A 19872-nucleotide genomic window follows, 5' to 3' on the forward strand; every position below is an offset into this window, starting at 1 on the left:
CTCCTGATTGGATGAAAATAGAGTAGTGTATGGCTGGTTTCTCTTTGCCGACAAACTTTGTTGAAAATCCCGAGAAGCTCGTGAGAAGGGTCGACCTCGCGTCGTCCCTCCTCAGCTCTCGTTGTCGACAAGCGAGCCAGCTTTCCAGGCACCAGCAACAACAACCGAACCCATGGCTGAGAAGACTCTCCGTGACTTTTCCATCCCCTCAGCCGCCAATGTGGCGACTGGACCCAACGCTGATGTTGGGGACGTGAACTTCAAGATGAAGTCCAGCCTCATAAACATGGTGCAGGCTAGCCCATTCTGTGGCAAACCAAACGAGGACGCCAACGCCCACCTCCTGAACTTTCTGGAGTTCTGCAGGACCGTAACCATACGGGGCGTTACGGCTGACATCATCAGGCTTCGCTTGTTTCCTTTCTCCCTCCTAGGGAAAGCGAAACAATGGTTTTATCAAGACAAGGAAGCTGTCAGCACATGGGACAAATGTTCTGCGGCATTCCTCGCCAAATTCTTCCCGCTGGGCAAAACAAATGCCTTGCGAGGAAGAATTTCAAGTTTCCAGCAGACAGGGATGGAATCCATCCCGGAAGCTTGGGAGAGACTCCAAGAGTACATATTCGCCTGTCCTCATCATGTGACGGATGAGTGGCTCGTACTCCAAAGCTTCTACAACGGTCTAACGACTACATCAAGAGCCCACTTGAACGCTGCTGCTGGAGGAGCCTATCTTGATCTCACCATTGCCAAGGCCAAGGCCTCGATTGAGAAGATGGTCTCCAACTAGGGCTGGAACGAGGAGCGTTCCCAGCCCCGAACCAAGGGTGGAATGCATAACGTCAAGGAGACGGATATGCTTGTTGCCAAGATGGACCTCCTACTCAAACATCTACACGAAAGGGTGGAATTCAAAGAGCACAGGAACAACTACGGCCAAGCCATGAACTCGTACTTAACATGCGAGGTTTGTGGTAATGGTGGACACTCGGGAAATAACTGCCCCGAGACCCATGAATATGCGGCCTACATCAACAACAACAACGGGTTCCGTCCACAAGGAGGCCAAGGGTGGGGTCAAGCACGCCCACCATTCCAAGGAGGAGGTAATAATTTCAACTCTAATTTCAATTCAAATTTTATTTCGAACCAACCCTCCTTGAGAGATCTTGTCTTTGGCCAAGCAAAAATTAATGAATCTTTAAATAAAAAGCTTGCTGCCAATGATAAAATTTTAGAAAATATAAATACAAAAGTTGAAACTCTTTTTCTGCCTTGAAAAATTAGTTAAGTTTTACCAAAATAATAGAAACACAACTAGCTCAAATTGCTGCCGTCATACCTACTGCTGAGTCTGAGAAGATCCCAGGGCCACCCGAATCTCCCGTTGAAACCGCAAATATGGTGTCTACCGGGTGGGGCAACCTTCCCCGGTGGACCCCACGTACTAACCATGTAGGTAGGTACACCCCACCAAGGATGAATGCGTGGGAAGGACTGACAGCAAAGCTAAGTGGAGATCCATGGGTGCCCATGATCAGCTGCTCTATCTTCGATTAATTCTACAGACGGGCCCTCTGCGACCTTGGATCCAGCATAACATTATGCCCAAGGTAATTTTTGAATAATTACAATATCCTGCTCTCTCCCAGACCCGCATGTTCGTACAGCTTGCAGATTACACAGTTCGACACCCTGAGGGGATAGTCGGAAGCATATACGTACGAATCAAGAACTGCTTCATCCTCGCCGACTTCGTCGTCCTCGACATGGAAGGGGACCTGGGCTTAGATCTCATTCTTGGACGACCCTTCCTAAACGACATCAAGGCTAGGATCGATATTTGGGCTGGAGAAATCCAGTTCTGCATCGGGGTCGACAACATATTTTTCAAATTTCTCCACAGGGAAGAGCAAAGATTTGTGATCCAGTAGGCTCACGACGGGAGCCCGCTCTGGGGTTCACCCGAACCCCAGTTTGAAGTACCTATGACCACCCAAACCAAAAGAAGATGATGAAAGAAGGTGTGGCGTAATGTTGAGAGTTCATCCTCGTCCACATCTCCGGAACAAGCCAAACAATGGTAAGTCAAATCAGGAGAAAGATCCCGCTCGTCAGACTCAAAACGACGAGCTCTTGCCGAAGGATGGGACAACTTCGTTCCCGTTGAGGAGTACGGTTCTCGGCTCCCCACCATCCAATTTCTTTGCACTCTTCGGGAGGTGGAAAATGGGGTTTATTTTCGACTTTTCGGGAAGGATTATTTGCTTTCTTGGAAAACTTTTGTTAGCCACCTCGATTTCAACAAACGCTGGCCGATTTCTCTTGAGCAAGCTTGCCGCGGTTTTAATCGTCATGAATTTTGGAGGCAGATTTCGGGTCAAGTTGTCCATGGCAGATTTGCACCTCAATGCAATGACATTCATAATCCAACTCTTTGCTTGATGCACAAGTGGTTAGCCATCACTCTCCTTCCAAGAGATGATGTCCGACCCGTGCGAAATGATGAGTTGCTCATTTTATATGCCATGGTCAATAAGATCAAAATCTCCCCCGCGCAAGCTTCGGTTAAGCAATGGCTTTCGAATTTCAAGATGACGGGTCCTATTGAGTGTACTTCATTGATTACTCATATCGCTACACATGTCGGTGCCTTAGAGGGGAATTCCTTTCCCTTCATTGAGGGTGACCGCGCGTATATCGACGAGTCTTATTATATTCAAGGTCACACACTCAAGAGAGGCCCGAATGACTCTTTGATTTTCTTCTTCGTGGGCTATACAAATGAGATTTCACTGCCCAATGCGGAATTTCATTTGTATAATTGTCGTTCACTAACCATCCCTCTAGTTCGATGAGAAGGGGGCCGTAGGCATGGTACTTCTGGTTTACCTGTCAGGATGACAATGAGCAGGACTAGATGGGAAGTAGAAACGACATCATCGCCTTAGCATACTCAGACCACATACCACCATGAGGCGAGTAGTTCGTCATGGCACAGCGCAAGTACAGAGGAATGGGCACGGCAAGCCCCAAGGGGCCGGTCCACTAGTTCCATCTCCAAAGGACCTCCAATCTCCGCCGGACGTTCAGCTTCGTCCAGAGGTTTCGCCACTCTGACTCAGCAGATGGGCGAGCTGAACATGCGCACCACCAACATCGACGAGTCGCTGGGCCATCACATCGAGTCAACACAAAACTGGCAGCGATACACAGGCGAGAGGATCCACAACTTGGAGCTACAATAGCATCAAATCCAGGAGGAGTGGAGGACATACTACCGTTGGGCTGGGTTCAATCCCAACCAATAGTAGTAAGCCTGAAGCTAGCTTGGGGGAGGAAACCCACGAGAGGTAACTTGTATCAAACTTTATCCTTTTCCGCTTTCAAAGTCTTGCTTGAAACCAAATAAAAATTTGCAAAACTAAAAAATCTATAAAAAATTGCATAACTAAAACCAAATAAAAATCTGCAAAGATTAGAAAAACCAAAAATATTTTCCTTTCTTTAATATGTGTATTAAGCATGGTGTGAGTTTTTCTTGTTGAAATGATGAATAGTTGCTCTGTTAATTTCCTTCATATGCTTAGTTACAACTTTGTGCTCTACCTAGTTTTGAGTTTGTTGGCTATAAGTTCAAACTCTAGAACTTGAAACTTGTGGGTAGCAAAAGGATGATCCAAATCTATGTTGTTGTGAGCTATGATATGGTTAAATAGAGTTGCTATGATCTTTTCCTATGTGATGCTTGATATTCGGAGTATTTCATTTTGAAAACACAAAAATAAAAAAAGTTCCTCGATGATTTGAAATTCCTATCCAAAGCCATATGTTGATCTCATTGCAAACCATCCACATATGCAACTTGCTATCTCATTGAGCTTTGTCAAATTGTTGTGACCCTTAGTGAGATTCATTTCATACTCCCATGATCAAGATCGCATACACGTTCACACCATATGCTATTCTTCTACACTAGGAGCAAGCATTCCACTTATCCATCCACAAAGTAAAAACTCCATGCTTATGTATGACACCTATCTCTAAAAAAAATTTGCATCAAGGATATGGGGCTATGCAAAAAGAAAAAAAATAAAAGATGCATACCCAAAGAAGGTATGCCACATGCCTCGGCATGTCAAAAAAAAAGAGAAGAGAAGAAAATAAAAGAAGCATACCCAAAGAAGGTATGCCACATGCTTCGGCATGTCAAAAAAAAGGGAAGAGATAGCCCCTATCCAAAAGAAAGAAAGAGAGATGGTTCAAGCTAAGAAGTTCATACACCATCCACCAAAAATATCCACACACTTGCACATCTTGATCAAGGTTTATGACTTGTTGCCCTAAAAAAAAGGTTTATGACTTGTTTCTCCTTTGGATCCAGTCTTTGACTTAGAAAAATATGAGAAGCAAGTATGCTTTCAAATCCTCCATACCTACAGCTCCACCAAAAACAACCATTAGAGATAGGGTGAGGAAGAAAGGCTCAATAAAAAGCCTTGGAAAGGAATTATACGCATCGAGCGATCCGAGAGATCATCCGAGGAACTTTATAAAATTCCTTTGAAAAACTTAACAAAAACTCTAGATTGATGGTTGAATTAAGGGAAGAAATACAAGCACTCTATGATGCCGTTCTGACTCTCAACCGCCACAGGAGTAAAGGTAAGAGGTAAGGACAAAAGGCCAACTTATTCAAAATTAAGGTAAGAAGCATTCAGTTGTGTCTAAAGTATAAGTTGGAAATGCAACATTGTAGCAACTCCTGATCAACAAACATCAGCCAAGTTTTGCTCGGGACGAGCAAAAGGCTAGCTTGGGGGTGTTGTTGACGGTTGTTAAGTGCAAAATATGACCGTCAACTATACTCACAAGAGAAGGAAAATCATACCTCTTACTCACATATTTGTATCACTGACCTAGCTCCATAGTTTTTTTGGAGAATTATTGATTTCAGGTGCACAAGTCTGGAATAAGAAGAAAACACAAAGAATACGCAGGCGAAGTCAAAGAATATCGCGTCCTGCATAGCAAGAGCAAAAGAGGCCCACCTGACAGTCCAAACCGGCCAACCAAGCCCCGGCACCGATCATCTGACATCAGGACCCACCAGGCAGTGTACCAGAGAAGGACGGTGGCCAGAGGCAGTGAAGTGAGGCCGGTCGAACCAGTGGTTCGGCCCAACCTGCCCTGCTTCCCGTCCAGATGCATTTTGGCGGGAAGGTTGATCTGATCCTCTAGAAGTCGGTTTGCAACATTTCCGTACAAGGAGATGGTGGAAACCGAACTCTCCAAGCTATATAATGGGCCTCCCACCACTCTCACCACACACACCACTTGGAGAAGCCTCTCTCTCACTCTCATTGTGACTTGTTGTGACACCCCGGCCTACAGATAGCACAGGAGAATTTGAGAATCTCTCAGACGAGGCAGAAGAGTTATGCTATAGTTCCCTTTTTCGGATTTATGTAACACCTATCTGGAGTTAGCAACAGTGATGCATGGGCAGTGTTGTCTAAATAAGATAGAACCTTACATAGTGGGGTTTTCTCTCTTCTTTGACCTTACCAATCTATGCTTCCTTTTATTCCAGCTCAGATGTCGGCGGAACAAAAAGGCCTTGGAGACAGTGCAATGGGTGATGGTGTTCATGCAACAGTTTCCGTGGAGCAGCCGATAACAGTACAAGATCAGTCTTCGCAGACAACATACCACCTGAAGAATGGTGAGAAAGCTTGCCCGTGTTGCCAATTCTATGGCGTTCCTTGTCGTCAAGTTCGTACGACTGAAGATGAAGCCACAACTAGGAGGAACTAGAGGTTGTTCTCCAGTACAAAGAGAAAGATGTCTCATCAAGAGCAGCTAGCATAGGATTCCCTTTTCCTTGACTTTCCATCGGTCGATGAGCTACAGACCATCCAGAAGAGAAAGGATCCTGAGTGCTCTAGAGATACACAGGTCAAGAACCAAGCCCTCTATGATTATGTTGATGGGTTGACTATCACTATGAAGGTGATTCAGCCACGCGGTCGCAAGGAGTCCAAAAAGCAAGCAGCAGAAATAATGCAAGATGGGATGTTAAGTTCATAGGGAGGTCAACCAAGTAGCGCCATTCACTGCCGCCGCATGTGCTACCAATGCGGGCAAAAAGGTCATTATGCCAAAAGTTGTCCACAGAAGCGTCTGTCAACGGTAGCACCAGTGCCTAGCTCAGTCTCATCCAAAATGGGAGGGTGCAACCAAGTTCAACAATGCCAAAGGGTGTGCACTAGACAAACATGAAGGCTCAGGATCCAGGACCTATCACGAGTCCTGCACGTACCAGTGGTGACAAGGCCCACCTTATTTCCGGGAACTGCTCCAAGCAGGGTGCCCAGAATGATCAGGATCAGCAGTAGGTGATACCAGGTGTGCGTAGAGCTTAATACCATCCTTATTTCTCTTTGCTAGCCAACCCAGAATCTCGGGACGAGATTCCTGTAAGGGGGTAGGATTTGTAACACCCTAATTTAAATTTCAGTATTTAATAATAAATTTAATTGGCTTTATTTTATTTTCTAAGGTTTTATATGCTTAGCCTTGCATTTAATTTAATTTTCTTTCACAAGTAATTAAAATGTTTCTAGGTTTAAACTTGTTTGTGCATTCATGCTGGTGTATAAGTTTTATGTGGTTGAGTGCTTAGGGTTTGAATTCAAATTTCATTTGAATTCAAATAGGTTGAGTGTTGTTTGAAAAAGAAAAAGAAGAGAACCAACCCCAAATCCCAGCAAACCCAACCCAGCTCGGCCCAATCCTCCCAGAGCCTCTTTCCTCCGCACGGCCCAGGAACCTAGGCCCAGCGCAGCAAGCGCAAGCCCCAAACCACGCCTGACACCCGGGCCCCACCCGTCAGCGCCTCAGCTTCCAGCGCCAGCAACCACCCGCGCCTTCCCCAAACCGGGCCCACGCGCCAGCGTCAGCCAGCAGCTCAGCAAGTGCACTGCACGCGCCCGCTCCATGCCTGCCTCCCCGGTTTCACCCGCTGACACTCCGGCCCCACGCACCAGTTTTCCTTCTTCCTCGCGTCGCACCTCCCTGCCGCTGGACCACCGCGCCGAGTTTCCCAGCTGGACTCCTGCGCTGTGGACTGCTCCATCCCGAGCCCCACTGGTCATCACGCCACATCCTCCTTCTAGAAACTCAAGCCCGAGCTTGGATCACGCGGGGTGGTTGCACGCGATCCGCTTCCTCCGCGAGCGGATACGCTGTGATCTCTGCCGCGACCTTCCCGAGCACGCACGCCTAGAATCACGGCCAGCATCCTTTAATTGGCCCCGTGAGCCTTCCCCGCGCCTCACCTTCCCCTGCCTGCGCAGCCAGAGCCAGAGCACGCCAAGCCCCAGCTTGCTCCGCCGTACCCCTGCTCTGCGCCGCCGTGGAGACGCCGTCCTGTTGCACCCCGCACCACCACCAACCGCGCAAAAGCTCTGCCAAGGCCCAGTGACACTCCCTGAGACCTCAACTCTGAGTTTGCGCCACTACCTCGCTGGAATTTCACCTACACCGGCTGAAGGTAACCCCGCTGCGCCGCCGCGATTCCTCACCGCCAGTGCCTAACCACCCATGCTAATCACCTGCACATGTTCGCAGGGACCCCACGAGGCTACCTGTGGGGATCAGACGCACAGAGGACGGCCTTAGCCCCCGAACCATGCGAGCAGCTCCGAGCGCCGCCGCCGGACCTCGCCGTCGACGCCTCTGCGCTGCGACCCCGACCGCCCCGCGCCCTTGGTAAGCTTCAGCCCGCCTCCCTGTTGCTTTTGCGCTAGGATAGGTAGACCATAGCTCTCTGGAACCCCTAGAATGGCGCACGCCGGTGTTGCACCACCGCGCCAACCGCAGCTTGCCGTGGTGAGCCGACCACTACCCGTTGCAGCCCCGCATTCACCTTGTTCCGGCCTTGCACATGCACGTGGAACCTCCCTAGCCAATTTGCACCCACAGAACCGCACATACTCGGTCCGAACGGCCTGCGCCGCCACCGCCGTCACGCTCGGCGACCAGAGCCTTCCCGAGCCGCACTTAGGTCACCAGTGGATCACGCATGCCACGTAGGTCCTCCCTAACCCGAGACCGGAATGGTTTAGCCCCCGGAGCACTGGAAACGGCGAACTCTGGCAAGCCCCGAGCCGCGCCGTCGCGCGTAAGTGCTTTCCCGGTGTAACACCCGGTTTATAAAAGAACATAAACCGAGCAATCATATACGTGACAGGATCAAGTCACATGTATATACAACAGAATGAACAGTATATCACAGCACATATCACGAATAAGATATAATAAATCGAAATACGAATGTTATTTATTACATTAATGACAAAAATGTCTGATACAGCGGAAGCGAAGTACAAAATACGAATAAAGCTCTCTGAAGCTGAAGCAGGGCGCCACAGGGACGTCGACTGGGAGACGAACGCCTAGAAGTCCTCGTAGTCCTGGTAGCGCTGAGCAAACTCCCTCGTGTCGGCAGGAACTGAGCAGCAGTAGCGTAGCCAAGAGGAAAAAGTAGAGAAGAGGCAAGGGTGAGTACACAACTTGTACTCAACAAGTATAACACAAACTATGAGGCTCTAAGGTTGGCTGACTGACTGCATTAGCTTTTAAGTCTTGGCAAAATTTTATTAAAACTATTTACTACAAGTTGATGAATTACCATTAACCCAGTTACATAGTAATTAATCAGAATTAATCATGCTACTACTAAGAACCAAACCGAAACCAAGCCACCAAGGTAACCCCGAGAAGCACCTCCCTCGTCGGAAGGAGATAACTCCACTAATCAAAAGGAGGATCTGGGCCGCTCATAACCGTGAGCACGGCTAGTATACCAGTTTTACACTCTGCAGAGGTTGCACATCTTTACCCACAAGTCGTGAGCTACGCCAGTTGTTCATCACACTTCCTTAGGTGAGATGGCTAGCGACTCACTACGAGGCCGTTACAAAGGACACGTTGGTAAGGTGTAACCGCTAAGGAATCAGGCTCCGCAACGATGGTAACCACCTCGAGGGGGTACAAGACACACAGACCAGCCTCGTAGCCTGGCCACCATTGAAACTCACCACCCCCCATGCCCCGTCGGTAAGTTACCCCCGAACCAAAATGGCCTAATTAGTAAGCCAAGATAGTCCCATTCCAGTCTTGTGGTAGCGCTGTTGTCCCAGGTTATCGCTCTATGAACCGGTCCTTATGGAGAGTGGCCAACCATGCACTAAGCACCGTGCTGGCCCCCTAAACCATGTTGCTAACAAAACCAATTTTAACAAGAAGTGAGCCACTCAAGCCACACAGAGTGCCACTTTCAGAATTAAATTCAAGTAAACCATTAATCAATTTAATTAAAAAGGACCAGAATATGTTGTAGCGCAGCAACCTAGCACAACTAACCAAAATGCAACCCAAAGGTATATATAAAGGATATAAAGTGGCTAGGAAAGTCCTTAGAGGCATACAGTATTAAATGCAGTATGAAATTGTATTTAAAAGTGATAGGTTGTTCATGTTATACTTGCCTTCCTCGTACTGCTCTGGCTGCTGCTCAAACTGCTCCGAAGATGGCTGCTCCGGGTACGGGTACTGGGGCTCCTCAGATGGATCAACGTCTACTCACGAACACATGGCCAAAACAATGCACAAAAATAAGCATACAAACAAACGCTAACAAAAACTAAGAAACAGTACATCAATACATAAAAACAGCACACTAAACTAGTCTAGAACTATTCTACGCGTTACAACGATCGCGTGGATATAAAAAACGCTAAAAACGGAGCTAAAACGCGTAAACTAGGCCTAAAACAAGATTCAGGGGCTTATTTGTAATAAAAACAGGGTTCCAGGTGCTTTTCTGCTAAAACCGAGGACTAAAACATAAATAAACATTAATTCCAGGGTCTAACTCGCAAAAACGTCAAGGGTGGACTGCGGGTTCTAATTCTAAAGAGCTTAGGGTCTAAAACGTAAAAGGAAGGGCAGATCTGGAAATACTTTTCACCAGAGATGGACTGCGGGTTGATTACTGGAAACTACAGGGGCTCTTTAACAAAAATCCCAGCCGAACCGTTACGCGCGAAACACGGCCGTCAGATCTGGATTGGGAGGCTCATAACAGACCAGTTTTGGATCTAATCCAGGGCATTGGTTTTGGATCTAACGGACCAGATTATGAGGGGGCGACGGCGGCGGCGCGGGTCGCCGGAGACGGGCTCCCGCGGCGGCGCAGTGCCGGAGAAGGCCGAACACGGCCTTCCAGGGGCGGCTTCGAGTGGGTCCGGGGCCTAGAAGCACCTATGCGGCATGCGTAAGCCACTGGTGGACTCTGCGAGGTGTGATGGGGACCGGACGTGGCTGCGCGACGGTGGGGGCGGCTCGGCGCGGCGAGGTCTCGCCGGCGCAAGCTCGTGCGGCCACTGGAGGTGCATTACGGCTAAAACAACGGGCGCAAAAGCATGGTGAGGAATTGGGGATGCTCACCGAGCTGTGTATTGAAGGAGGTGGCCGGCGTAGGGCGTTCGGCGGCGACGTCCGGCGGTGGCGCACCGGTGGAGCTCGCGGAGGGAGGTCGAACCGGGGTCGGTGTGGGTCGCAGCAGGCCCGGGGAAGCTCCTGGCGGTCCTGTGCAAAGATTATGGGGGTAAAGGGGGGCTCTGGGTCGCCGGCGGCGGAGAATTTGGGCGGTGGAGTTTACCTGCGGCGGCGCAAAGCTCTCCTGGCGGCGGAGCCGAGCGGGGGCGGCGCTAGGGTTTTGCGGTGGCTGCGGATGGGAGGATGAGGGAGGCGCAGGGCTGCGGGACCAATTAAAGGGGGCCCCGGGCATCTTGGGGGTGCGTGCCGTGGAGGGCGCGGCGAGATCCTCGGCGAGAAGGTCGGGGTCCGTTGGCGCAGCAGAGGGGAAAGGGGAAAGTGACGAGGCTGCCAGGTGGGGCAGGCTTGTCAGCGGGCGACGCGCGCGGGCGGAGGGGCGCTGAGCGGGTGAGCGAGCGCGCTGGCACGAGCGGGCCGGGACGGTTGGGCCGAGCGCGGGTTGGAGCCGGAGTGCGGGAGGCGGGGGAAAGGGCCGCTGGCTCGCTGCACGGGGCTGGGCCTTGCTGAGGGAAGAAATGGAGAGGGTTGGGCCGGGTTGGTGTAGCTGGGCGAGTGGGCCGAGCGCGGGAATGGAAAGGGAAGTGTGGGCCGCCACGGGCGCTGAAGGAGTGGGCTGTCGGAAAGGAAGAGGGCCACGGGGTTGGGTTTGAGCTAGGTTGAGGTTTCTTTCTTTTTCTATTCCTTTTCCTTTCTAATTCTAACCAAACTCCACTACTTGAATTCAAATAAATTTGAATTCAAAACCTAACCACACAATCAAAAGAAAAGATGCTCCAGCATGAATGCAACAACAAGGATTTAAACCTAAGATGGATTTTAATTATTTATGGAACAATTAGATTTAATGTCATCTAAGCACAATAAATCTTAGAAAATTAAATAAAGCCAATTAAATTTATTATTAAATGCTGGAATTTAAATTAGGGTGTTACACCCGGCGACCTCACCGCCGCCCTGCGAACCAGTTAGGCACGAGCCGCCCGATCTGCAACCAACGCACCAGATTAGATCGAGATCGCATCAAACCCGAACCGCTAGATCCAGATCCGACGGCCCTCATCCTTAGATACCGCTTCAGCCTGGCCTTTTTATTAATGAGCCCCTGGACTTTTCGGGAATCAACCCACAGTCCTATCCAGTTCAAAAGTAATTCCAGTTCAGTCCTGTTTTTAGTGTTTAGGCCCCTGAGCTTTCCAGTTTTAGAACCCACAGTCCAGCCCCACTATTTTTACACGCCGACCCCCAGATCTACCCATTAATTACATTTTAGTCCCTGGTTTTTGCGCAGAAGCCCCTAGAACCTTAGTTTTTCTCGCAGTTTAGTCCCTAGACCTTGTTTTAGCTCTAGTTTTCACGTTCTAGCTCCGTTTTAGGTGTTCTTTATGCCCATGCGATCGTTGTAATACGTAGAATAGTTCTAGCTCAGTTTTGTTTGCTGTTTTTATGTATTGTTGTACTGTTTCTTAGCATTTGCCTTGTTTGCATGTATGCGTATGTGCTGGACCTTGTTTTGGCGTTGCGATCGTGAGTAGATGTTGAGCAGTCGGAGGAGTACTAGGAGCCACCTTCCGCAAGGCACTTTGAGCAGCAGGAGCAGTTTGAGGAAGGCAAGTATAACATGAACATTCCTATCACTTTTAAATACAATTTCATACTGCATTGTAATACTGTATGCCTATAAGGATTTTCCTAGCCACCTTTATCCTTTATATATATTTACCTTGGGTTGCATTTTGGGTAGTTGTGCTAGGTTGCTACGCTCTCACACATAATGGTCCTTTTTAATTAATTTGTTAATGATCTTATGCAACTTAATTCTGGAGCCGACCCGCTGTGCTGTGTACTTGAGTGGTTTGTGCGTCCTTAAAATTATGTTTTGTTAGAAACTTGGTTTAGGGGGCCAGCACGATGCTTAGTGCTTGGTTGGCCACTCTCCATAAGGACCGGTTCATAGAGCGACAACCTGGGACAACCGTGCAACCACAAGACTAGAATGGGACAGTCTTGGCTTACTAATTAGGTCATTTTGGTTCGGGAGTAACTTACCGACGGGGCAAGAGGGGGGTGAGCTTCAATGGTCCCTGCGCTGCGAGGCTTGGTCTGTGTTATCTTGTACCCCCTCGAGGTGGGCCCCATCGTTGCAGAGCCTGAATCCTTAGCGGTTACACATTACCAACTGTAAGGATCACCGGGGTGTCCGACCCTAGAGGGGGAGGGGGTGAATAGGGTCGCTAATCGCTTTTCTGTCCTAGGGCTCAATCTAATTGCTTAAGATAAACCTAACACGTCCTACACATGCTAGTTATGACTAAGGTTTATCTATGCTACCCTCTACTTACCCCAAAAGACTTGCCACCTATAGCCAATCCTAATCAAACTAACTAGGAAAGTAAAGGTAAGCAAGAAGGAGTAAATGCGGAAACGTAATGCGGTAAGTAAAGCGGTAAGGGAGAGGATATGCAAACTCCCGTGAAGACACCAAGACACACGATTTAACGTGGTTCGGTTAGGACACCAAAGTCCCTCCCTACATCCACGGCCACTTGCTCACAAAGAACAAGTGTGATACCGAGTCTCTTCGCTTGATCACCGTCTTGCCACGCCTCCAAGGCTCCCGACAAGCAAAGGCTAAGTGACACCAAGTCACAAAGACGAGGTCACCGCCACCGTCTATCTCGAAGCGTCACCACGGCACCGTCTTCACTATCTTGGAGCTTTAACACCAAGTAGGGGCCTCCTTCCCCGCACAAAGTGTCGTTGCCACTCCACACCAAGTCGGAGGGTCACACGACGAGTACACAAGTTGCTTGCCGCAGCAAGACTTTCTCTCAAGCTAGTTCTCTCAAGAACTAAGCCTAAACAAGCACTAAGCACTCTCACAAGTGTGCTTAAGCCTATATGATGTACAATGAAGCTCTATGGTGGTTGGAGATGATCTTTAGCTCTTGTATACTTCCTTGAACTCCAGCACACTCAAATGGTGCGGCCTTGGGGATATATATAGGCAGCACAAGCAAATATAGCCGTTGGAGAAAAGCTGCCAGAAATGTGCTTAACACCGGTTAATCCGATGCTCCCCAAATTGCCATCGTCGGTTTAACCGGTGATACTAAACTGCCCACTGAAAACTAGCCGTTACGTGTACGGGCAATCAACCGACGCAATCGACCGGTGTATGTAATATTAGCGTCGGTTTAACCGGTGAGTGCAACTGTCCTCTGATCCTTGAAAAACAAACTCTCTGGACAACTGCACCGACGCCATTAACCGGTGCATCATCGGTTCATCCGATGTATGCATTTTTCTTGGTCTGCTTCTGCCATTGCACCGACGTATTCAAACTTCCTATCGTCGGTTCATCCGGTGCCAAACCCTAGCCCGCAGGCCATCTCTGTCATTGCACCGATGAGTACATTTTGCCTTACGTCGGTTCATCCGGTGATACTAAAACTCCCAGACGTGCTCAAGTCAATGCACCGACGTGTGTAATTTGCGGAACCCCCGTAGGGGCGGCCCTTCGGGCCTAGCTTCGCCTCTCTTCTCTTTGTCATCACTTGAACCTAAAAGCCTGAGTATTTCATCTAAGCAAACACATTAGTTTAAGTGTTGCGTGTGTCATCAATCGCCAAAACATTATATTGAAATATGGCATGAGAGGCCATTTTCGCTACACCAACGTGGTCCTTTGTAACGGCCTCGTAGTGAGTTTGCTAGTCATCTCACCTACGGAAGTGTGATGAACGACTAGCGTAGCTCACGACTTGTGGGTAAAGATGTGCAACCTCTGCAGAGTGTAAAACTGGTATACTAGCTGTGCTCACGGTTATGAGCAGCCCAAATCCTCCTTTTGATTAGTGGGGTTATCGTCCTTTGATTAGGGGGTGTCCCGGGTGGTTTGGTTTGGTTTGGTTTGGTTCTCAGTAGTTCATAATTAATTTTGATTAATTACTATGTAACTGGGTTTATGGTAATTCACCAATTCGTAGTAACTAGCTTTAATAAAACTTTGCCAAGACTTAAAAGCTAATGTAGTTGAGTCAGCGAACCTTAGAGCCTCACAGTTTGTGTTATACTTGTTGAGTGCAAGTTGTGTACTCACTCTTGCCTACTCTACTCTTTTCCTCTTGTTCTTTTTGGGGATACTCTACTGCTGCTCAGTTCCCGGCGACGCGGAGGAGTTCACCCAGAGCTACCAGGAGTATGAGGACTTCTAGGCAATCGTCTCCCAGTCAACGTCCCTGTGGCGCCCAGCTTCCGAGAGTTCCGTACCTGTTTTACGCTTCCGCATATTTTGTACCAGACATTTTGTCATTTATGTAATAAATAACATTCGTACTCACTTCATTATATATTTTTACGTGATATGTGCTGTGATATACTATTCATTCTGTTGTATATACGTGTGACTTGATCCTGACACGTATATGATTGCTCGGTTTATGTTCTTTTGTAAACCGGGTGTTACACTTGTACTCCTTAGGGTAGTGGAGCTAGGCTAGTACTTCAATTCTTTAGCGAGTCCAGTCGTCTCGGGGTCGGCGAGCAATCCTCGGCCTCTGGTATGGCTTTGTATTCTGACTCTCGTTATGCTATTCATAAAGAGCTCGTGCTTGGTTATCTTGCTATGTTCTTAGCCTGCCTAGCCAAGTTCTATTCTTATTCAAGTTGTATTAGTTGCCTGCTTAGACCAGATGATCTGGGTAAGGATTTCGGTTTGTTGTGCTTTCAGGCTTGCCTTAGCATCTTACCTGTCCATCCGAAGGGTGGGGGACCCAGGGCGCTAGGGTAGTGACCTCGTATTCGGGGATGGTGACCGGGTACGCGGGATCCCTCAGATATGATGTTGCCCCATGGTGTGACTGGGGTAGACCACAGGTGGTGACAGCCCTGTCGGTCCGTCGGGAAGCTACTTCTCGATTAGCGTACTCCCCGATGTTCGGGTATCGTGTAGGAGTTCATGCAAAGACGAAACAGACTGGACACTCTCCAGTACGGGTCATTCTCCCTGATGTCCCTAATTTCCCGGGACCTGCAGCTCTAAGCATGTGACTAACATAACTTCTCTGCTAACATGAATAGTATACTAGGATCTTGTTTGCCTATGCTCCCACTAACCTTAGGTGTATTCTCTTATTCTTTATCCATGAGAGTTGGCTGATCTGTGTGTGTCACATTACCCTCGATTATCTTTATTATCACTTACCCCTGTATGATCAGCAATTTACACATTATCTCATAATTGTTATGGTTATGTATCTAGTAAACAACTTTACACACCATAGCCATCCCTTGGGAAAATATAAATAACGATATCCTGAATACTTTCAGGTGAAATGCTACAACAGTATATCCGTGCGCTTGCGGATCCTTCTGTAATCGTTAAGACATACCGCACGCCGTCCCATGGCATCACCGCTATGGGGCGGCTGTCCCGGCGTTTCTTGGCGCCATTGCTGGGAACTAACCATTTCCAGTGATTGCACTAAGAAATGCCAACAAGCATTTCTGGCGCTGTTGTCAGGGACTAACCATTCTTAGCTACCTCTACAAACCGTGGGTACAGTTGACGTCCAGCAACTCTTAGCTAATCTAGACACGATGTTTACACTAGTAAGTGATACTCTAGTGTCCCGCGCGGAGCCCCCACCCTCCGGATGGACAGACATCACACTAGAGCAAACATACGAATACTGGAACAGTTGATAGAGTTCTAAGGCCGATATATTAGCTATCGCAAGCACAGGGCGATCATGCAATGCAAGTATTGAACAATAATGCAACCAGATCAAGAAGCATATATCCGATAACTCAGAACATACTTCGAGCAAATATCAGTAACCATAGTCTAATTCTATTACAAACAACCGAATATTACAAGAGAGAGCTAGAGATGAACCCATACCAGAACTCTCGAGCAACTCCGGTGACTCAATAACTCCTAGACTTCTCCTAAACTCCACTAAGCCTAAATACTATGCAAGATGAGCAAGAGAGGAGAGGTAAGTGTGGTGTGTGTGTGTTCTATTCTCCACCCCCCCTTGTATTTATAGCAGGGAGCCACGGGGTGACACTCTCCAAACCGACCTAAAAGACCAACCAGGAGACGACACGTGGCTTGTTTAAGGCGGTGGGGCCTACAGGCCTGGTCGGCCCACCAGGGTGGTCGGCCGGCCTGCCCGAGGCTCCAACCGCCCCCAACTTCCTCTAGTGGGCTGTCCTGGGCTGCCTTGTTTGATCCACATTGGTCTTGGCCTGTCTTGAGTGGATTTGGCTGGGTTCTTGGGCTACACTTGGTCCGTTTGAGCCTGAATCGGTGCTCTAATAATTTTTGTGATTTTATGTCGGGCCAAAATGTGCTTGCAACCTGCATATTTGCTCAAAACACAACTTACATTTTCTAGAAGGTGAAGTGTAGTTTAGGGACTTTATTGGATAAAGATACATGTAAGAAATGCAAACTCTCATGATTTTCTGATCAAGTTGACGCCTGGAAATGGTCGTTAGTGAGCATCAACAATAGGCTCCTTGTGTAGGTTTCTAGGTGCTCACCTGAAGATATGTTGGTTTAGCATGTCAGCTGGGAATTAGGGTCCATGTTCCCGCCTCTGCTTTTGTCGGAAGTGTCTTTTCTCTTGTTCTTGGGCTGATTTACTTCAGGATGTTGGCCCTCTAATTCTCGTGCTCGCATAGAATGCTCTGATGTGTACTTTTCCCTTTGTTTGAGCATGGTTTTCCCCCGTATGCAAACATGGCTTCCTGTAAACAGTGATTCACCCAAACTTGTGGAAATGATTAGTATCAAACTCTAATTCTAGTTTGGTGTTTGTTTTGGTATTGTTCTTTGCAAGAGTTGATGGTCAGAAATGACACTTAAGGACCGTCAACAAAAATTTCAGGTTCAAGGTAAACTCTTTCAACCAACAAACCCAATTCTTGGAGAATATGGGTTGTAAACTAAGCTTGAGAGAGAAATAAAATAGAGCAACTGTTCATCATCTCAACTGAGAGAACTAAACATTCTTATCGCTCATGGGATACAAAAACAAATGAACTTAAGGAAATGAGGGCAAATATTTATGTCTTTTTTATTCAATCTTTTTTATGCAATGCAATGCAATGAGTGAAAAGGGAAATATGCAAATGCAAGGATACATGTTACCTTCCGGGGGCTCCTCCCCTAAGCTGGTTTACTGGCCAAGTCCATGGTTGTAACACTGGGACCGGTAGTATGCCAGATTGTCCTTGTGCTGCTTCCTCGGCATATTCATCGTGGTGTTAGAATTTAATTGCTGCTGGGAGTGCTGCTGCGTGGTGTTGTCGATGTGCTGGTTGAGGGCGCCCTAGATTTGCTATGTCCTTTGATCTATGTCATCGCTTTGGATGTTGAGGTCATAGAGTCCCTGGCGGAGCTCATGATAACCTCGGGCCGAGAACAAACGATGAGCAGTGGCGAGTGGGGGGTGCCCCACTCGAACTAGAGCTACCACTGTAGCCCCAGTTGGCCCTCGCGCCCTGCTCCCAGTCGGAGCTTCTTGCACTCTTCTATGATGACCCACCAGCTTCAGGTTGCGGTACATTTTGGTCCCAACCAGGTTGATATCTGGATGATGATCCGGCCATCCCCCCCAGCTAGAGCATATCCACCTGCATAACCTTGAAAAGCATGTGGTGGTGGAGGCGGTATCTCCATTGCAGCATTCTGTGACCTGCTCCTGGTCATCCTTCTGGACGCACTACTCCTGCGAGGAACTTCCATAGGCTGCAGCTCAAATGTTAGACACCGGCTTTTATATAAACGAAACCCCAGGTTAGGAAGTGGGATTTAGTTTACATAGCCGGGAAAGAAAAATATAACCGAGCCGTCTGGACCACATTTTAGGGTGTGCCCCATCGATTTTTAAACGAGGAGCAGTAATGTACAAAATTTGAGCCCAACTTAAAACACACAACCCATGAGCAATTCGGGTAATGAGAGAAGTGCATTCGACTGGTCCAACCATCTGGAAATTCCCAAGCCATTGGCAAATCATTTCCTTAACAGGAGCAATTTTAATTTTGTTTACAATGGCATAAAGAATGCGGAGTTCCTTGGCACGAACAGTTCTAACATCATCCCTAGGAAAGCATGTGATTGCAACCCATTTATGCATCAGACGCAAGGTAGGGTGCTGAATATTATTGCAATGCGGCTGTGTGCACGTTGTTGCTCCTGTGATGGAATGCCAGAAACTATCCCTTTGAAAACCACGAGTTGCATGTTCAAGATCAATGGTGCAACGCTGATGAAAAGCCAAAAGTGTTCTCAAGTCTTTCCAAGTAATTGAGAACTCATTCTCGAAAAATCGGAATGAAACACCTTCTAAAGTTTCCACCGGTGTGCATCGAAATTGAATCGTCAAATCTCGAGAATCCAACTCGAAAACATCGACAAAAGCAGTCCATCCCACAGCTTTCCACACATTAGCAAAATCAACATCCATACCTGTCTTTTCCAGCAGGTCCTCGTCGAATGCTCGTGTGTGGCCAAAGGTCCTGTTCCTCAAAATGTTGTAGGCTTAGAACTCTCGTTCTCTATGGAGTTCGATGTGTGAACCGTCCGGCCCCTCCTCCTCTTGTGGCTCCTCGGCTTGCTCTTTTGGCGTCTGCGATTCAGCTTGCTCATGTTGATGCGTGAAGCTCGGTGTAGGGGTCGATGAATGGTGCGAGCTTGATCCTCCATGGGAGCAACTAGAGCTCAAACCCGTCACCCTCTTGAGTGCACCCACGAGCTTCCTTCCGGTCTTCCTCATACCTGAAATCAAAGAACACAAGAACACACCACAAGAACTCAGAACGGTTATGTGAGAGTTAGTAAAATCAAGGTTAGCTGTCCAAGAGTCAGTAGTCCTTGCGGGGCTTGGTTGCCTCTCACAAAATCGTCCTTGTGGGTGATAACACTCCACATAAATCATTCTTGTGGACGATGACGCACCAGAAAATCATTCTTGCGGGATAGTAGTACCACCACAAACACGTTCTTGCAGCAGAAATGGAAGGGAACACGAAAGGCAAATGAAATGCAAAACAAGGGAAATATTTTTTTCTTTTCCTTATGAACTTGGAGCAAGAACAAGAGAAAAGGGAGCAGATGAAGGAAGAGCACGAGGGACTGGAAGTGTATTTCAGTGTGGGATGATGCATTTGATCCCTATACACCGGCTTTTATAGAGGGGCTCACCCCACGGTCGACTGACCGAGGTGGTTGGC

The 19872-nt window shown here is 48.1% G+C and overlaps 1 non-coding gene across 1 annotated transcript; it reads right to left on the reverse strand.

Moving 5' to 3' along the window:
- Positions 1-538: 538 nt before the first annotated feature.
- LOC120646605 lies at positions 539-645 on the reverse strand. Its single transcript, XR_005664506.1, has one exon. It is a non-coding gene; the product is annotated as a small nucleolar RNA R71 (small nucleolar RNA).
- Between the last annotated feature and the right edge of the window lie 19227 nt (positions 646-19872).

The sequence above is a fragment of the Panicum virgatum genome, chromosome 8K (genome assembly GCF_016808335.1).
Source record: "Panicum virgatum strain AP13 chromosome 8K, P.virgatum_v5, whole genome shotgun sequence".
NCBI classification, from domain to species: Eukaryota; Viridiplantae; Streptophyta; class Magnoliopsida; order Poales; family Poaceae; genus Panicum; species Panicum virgatum.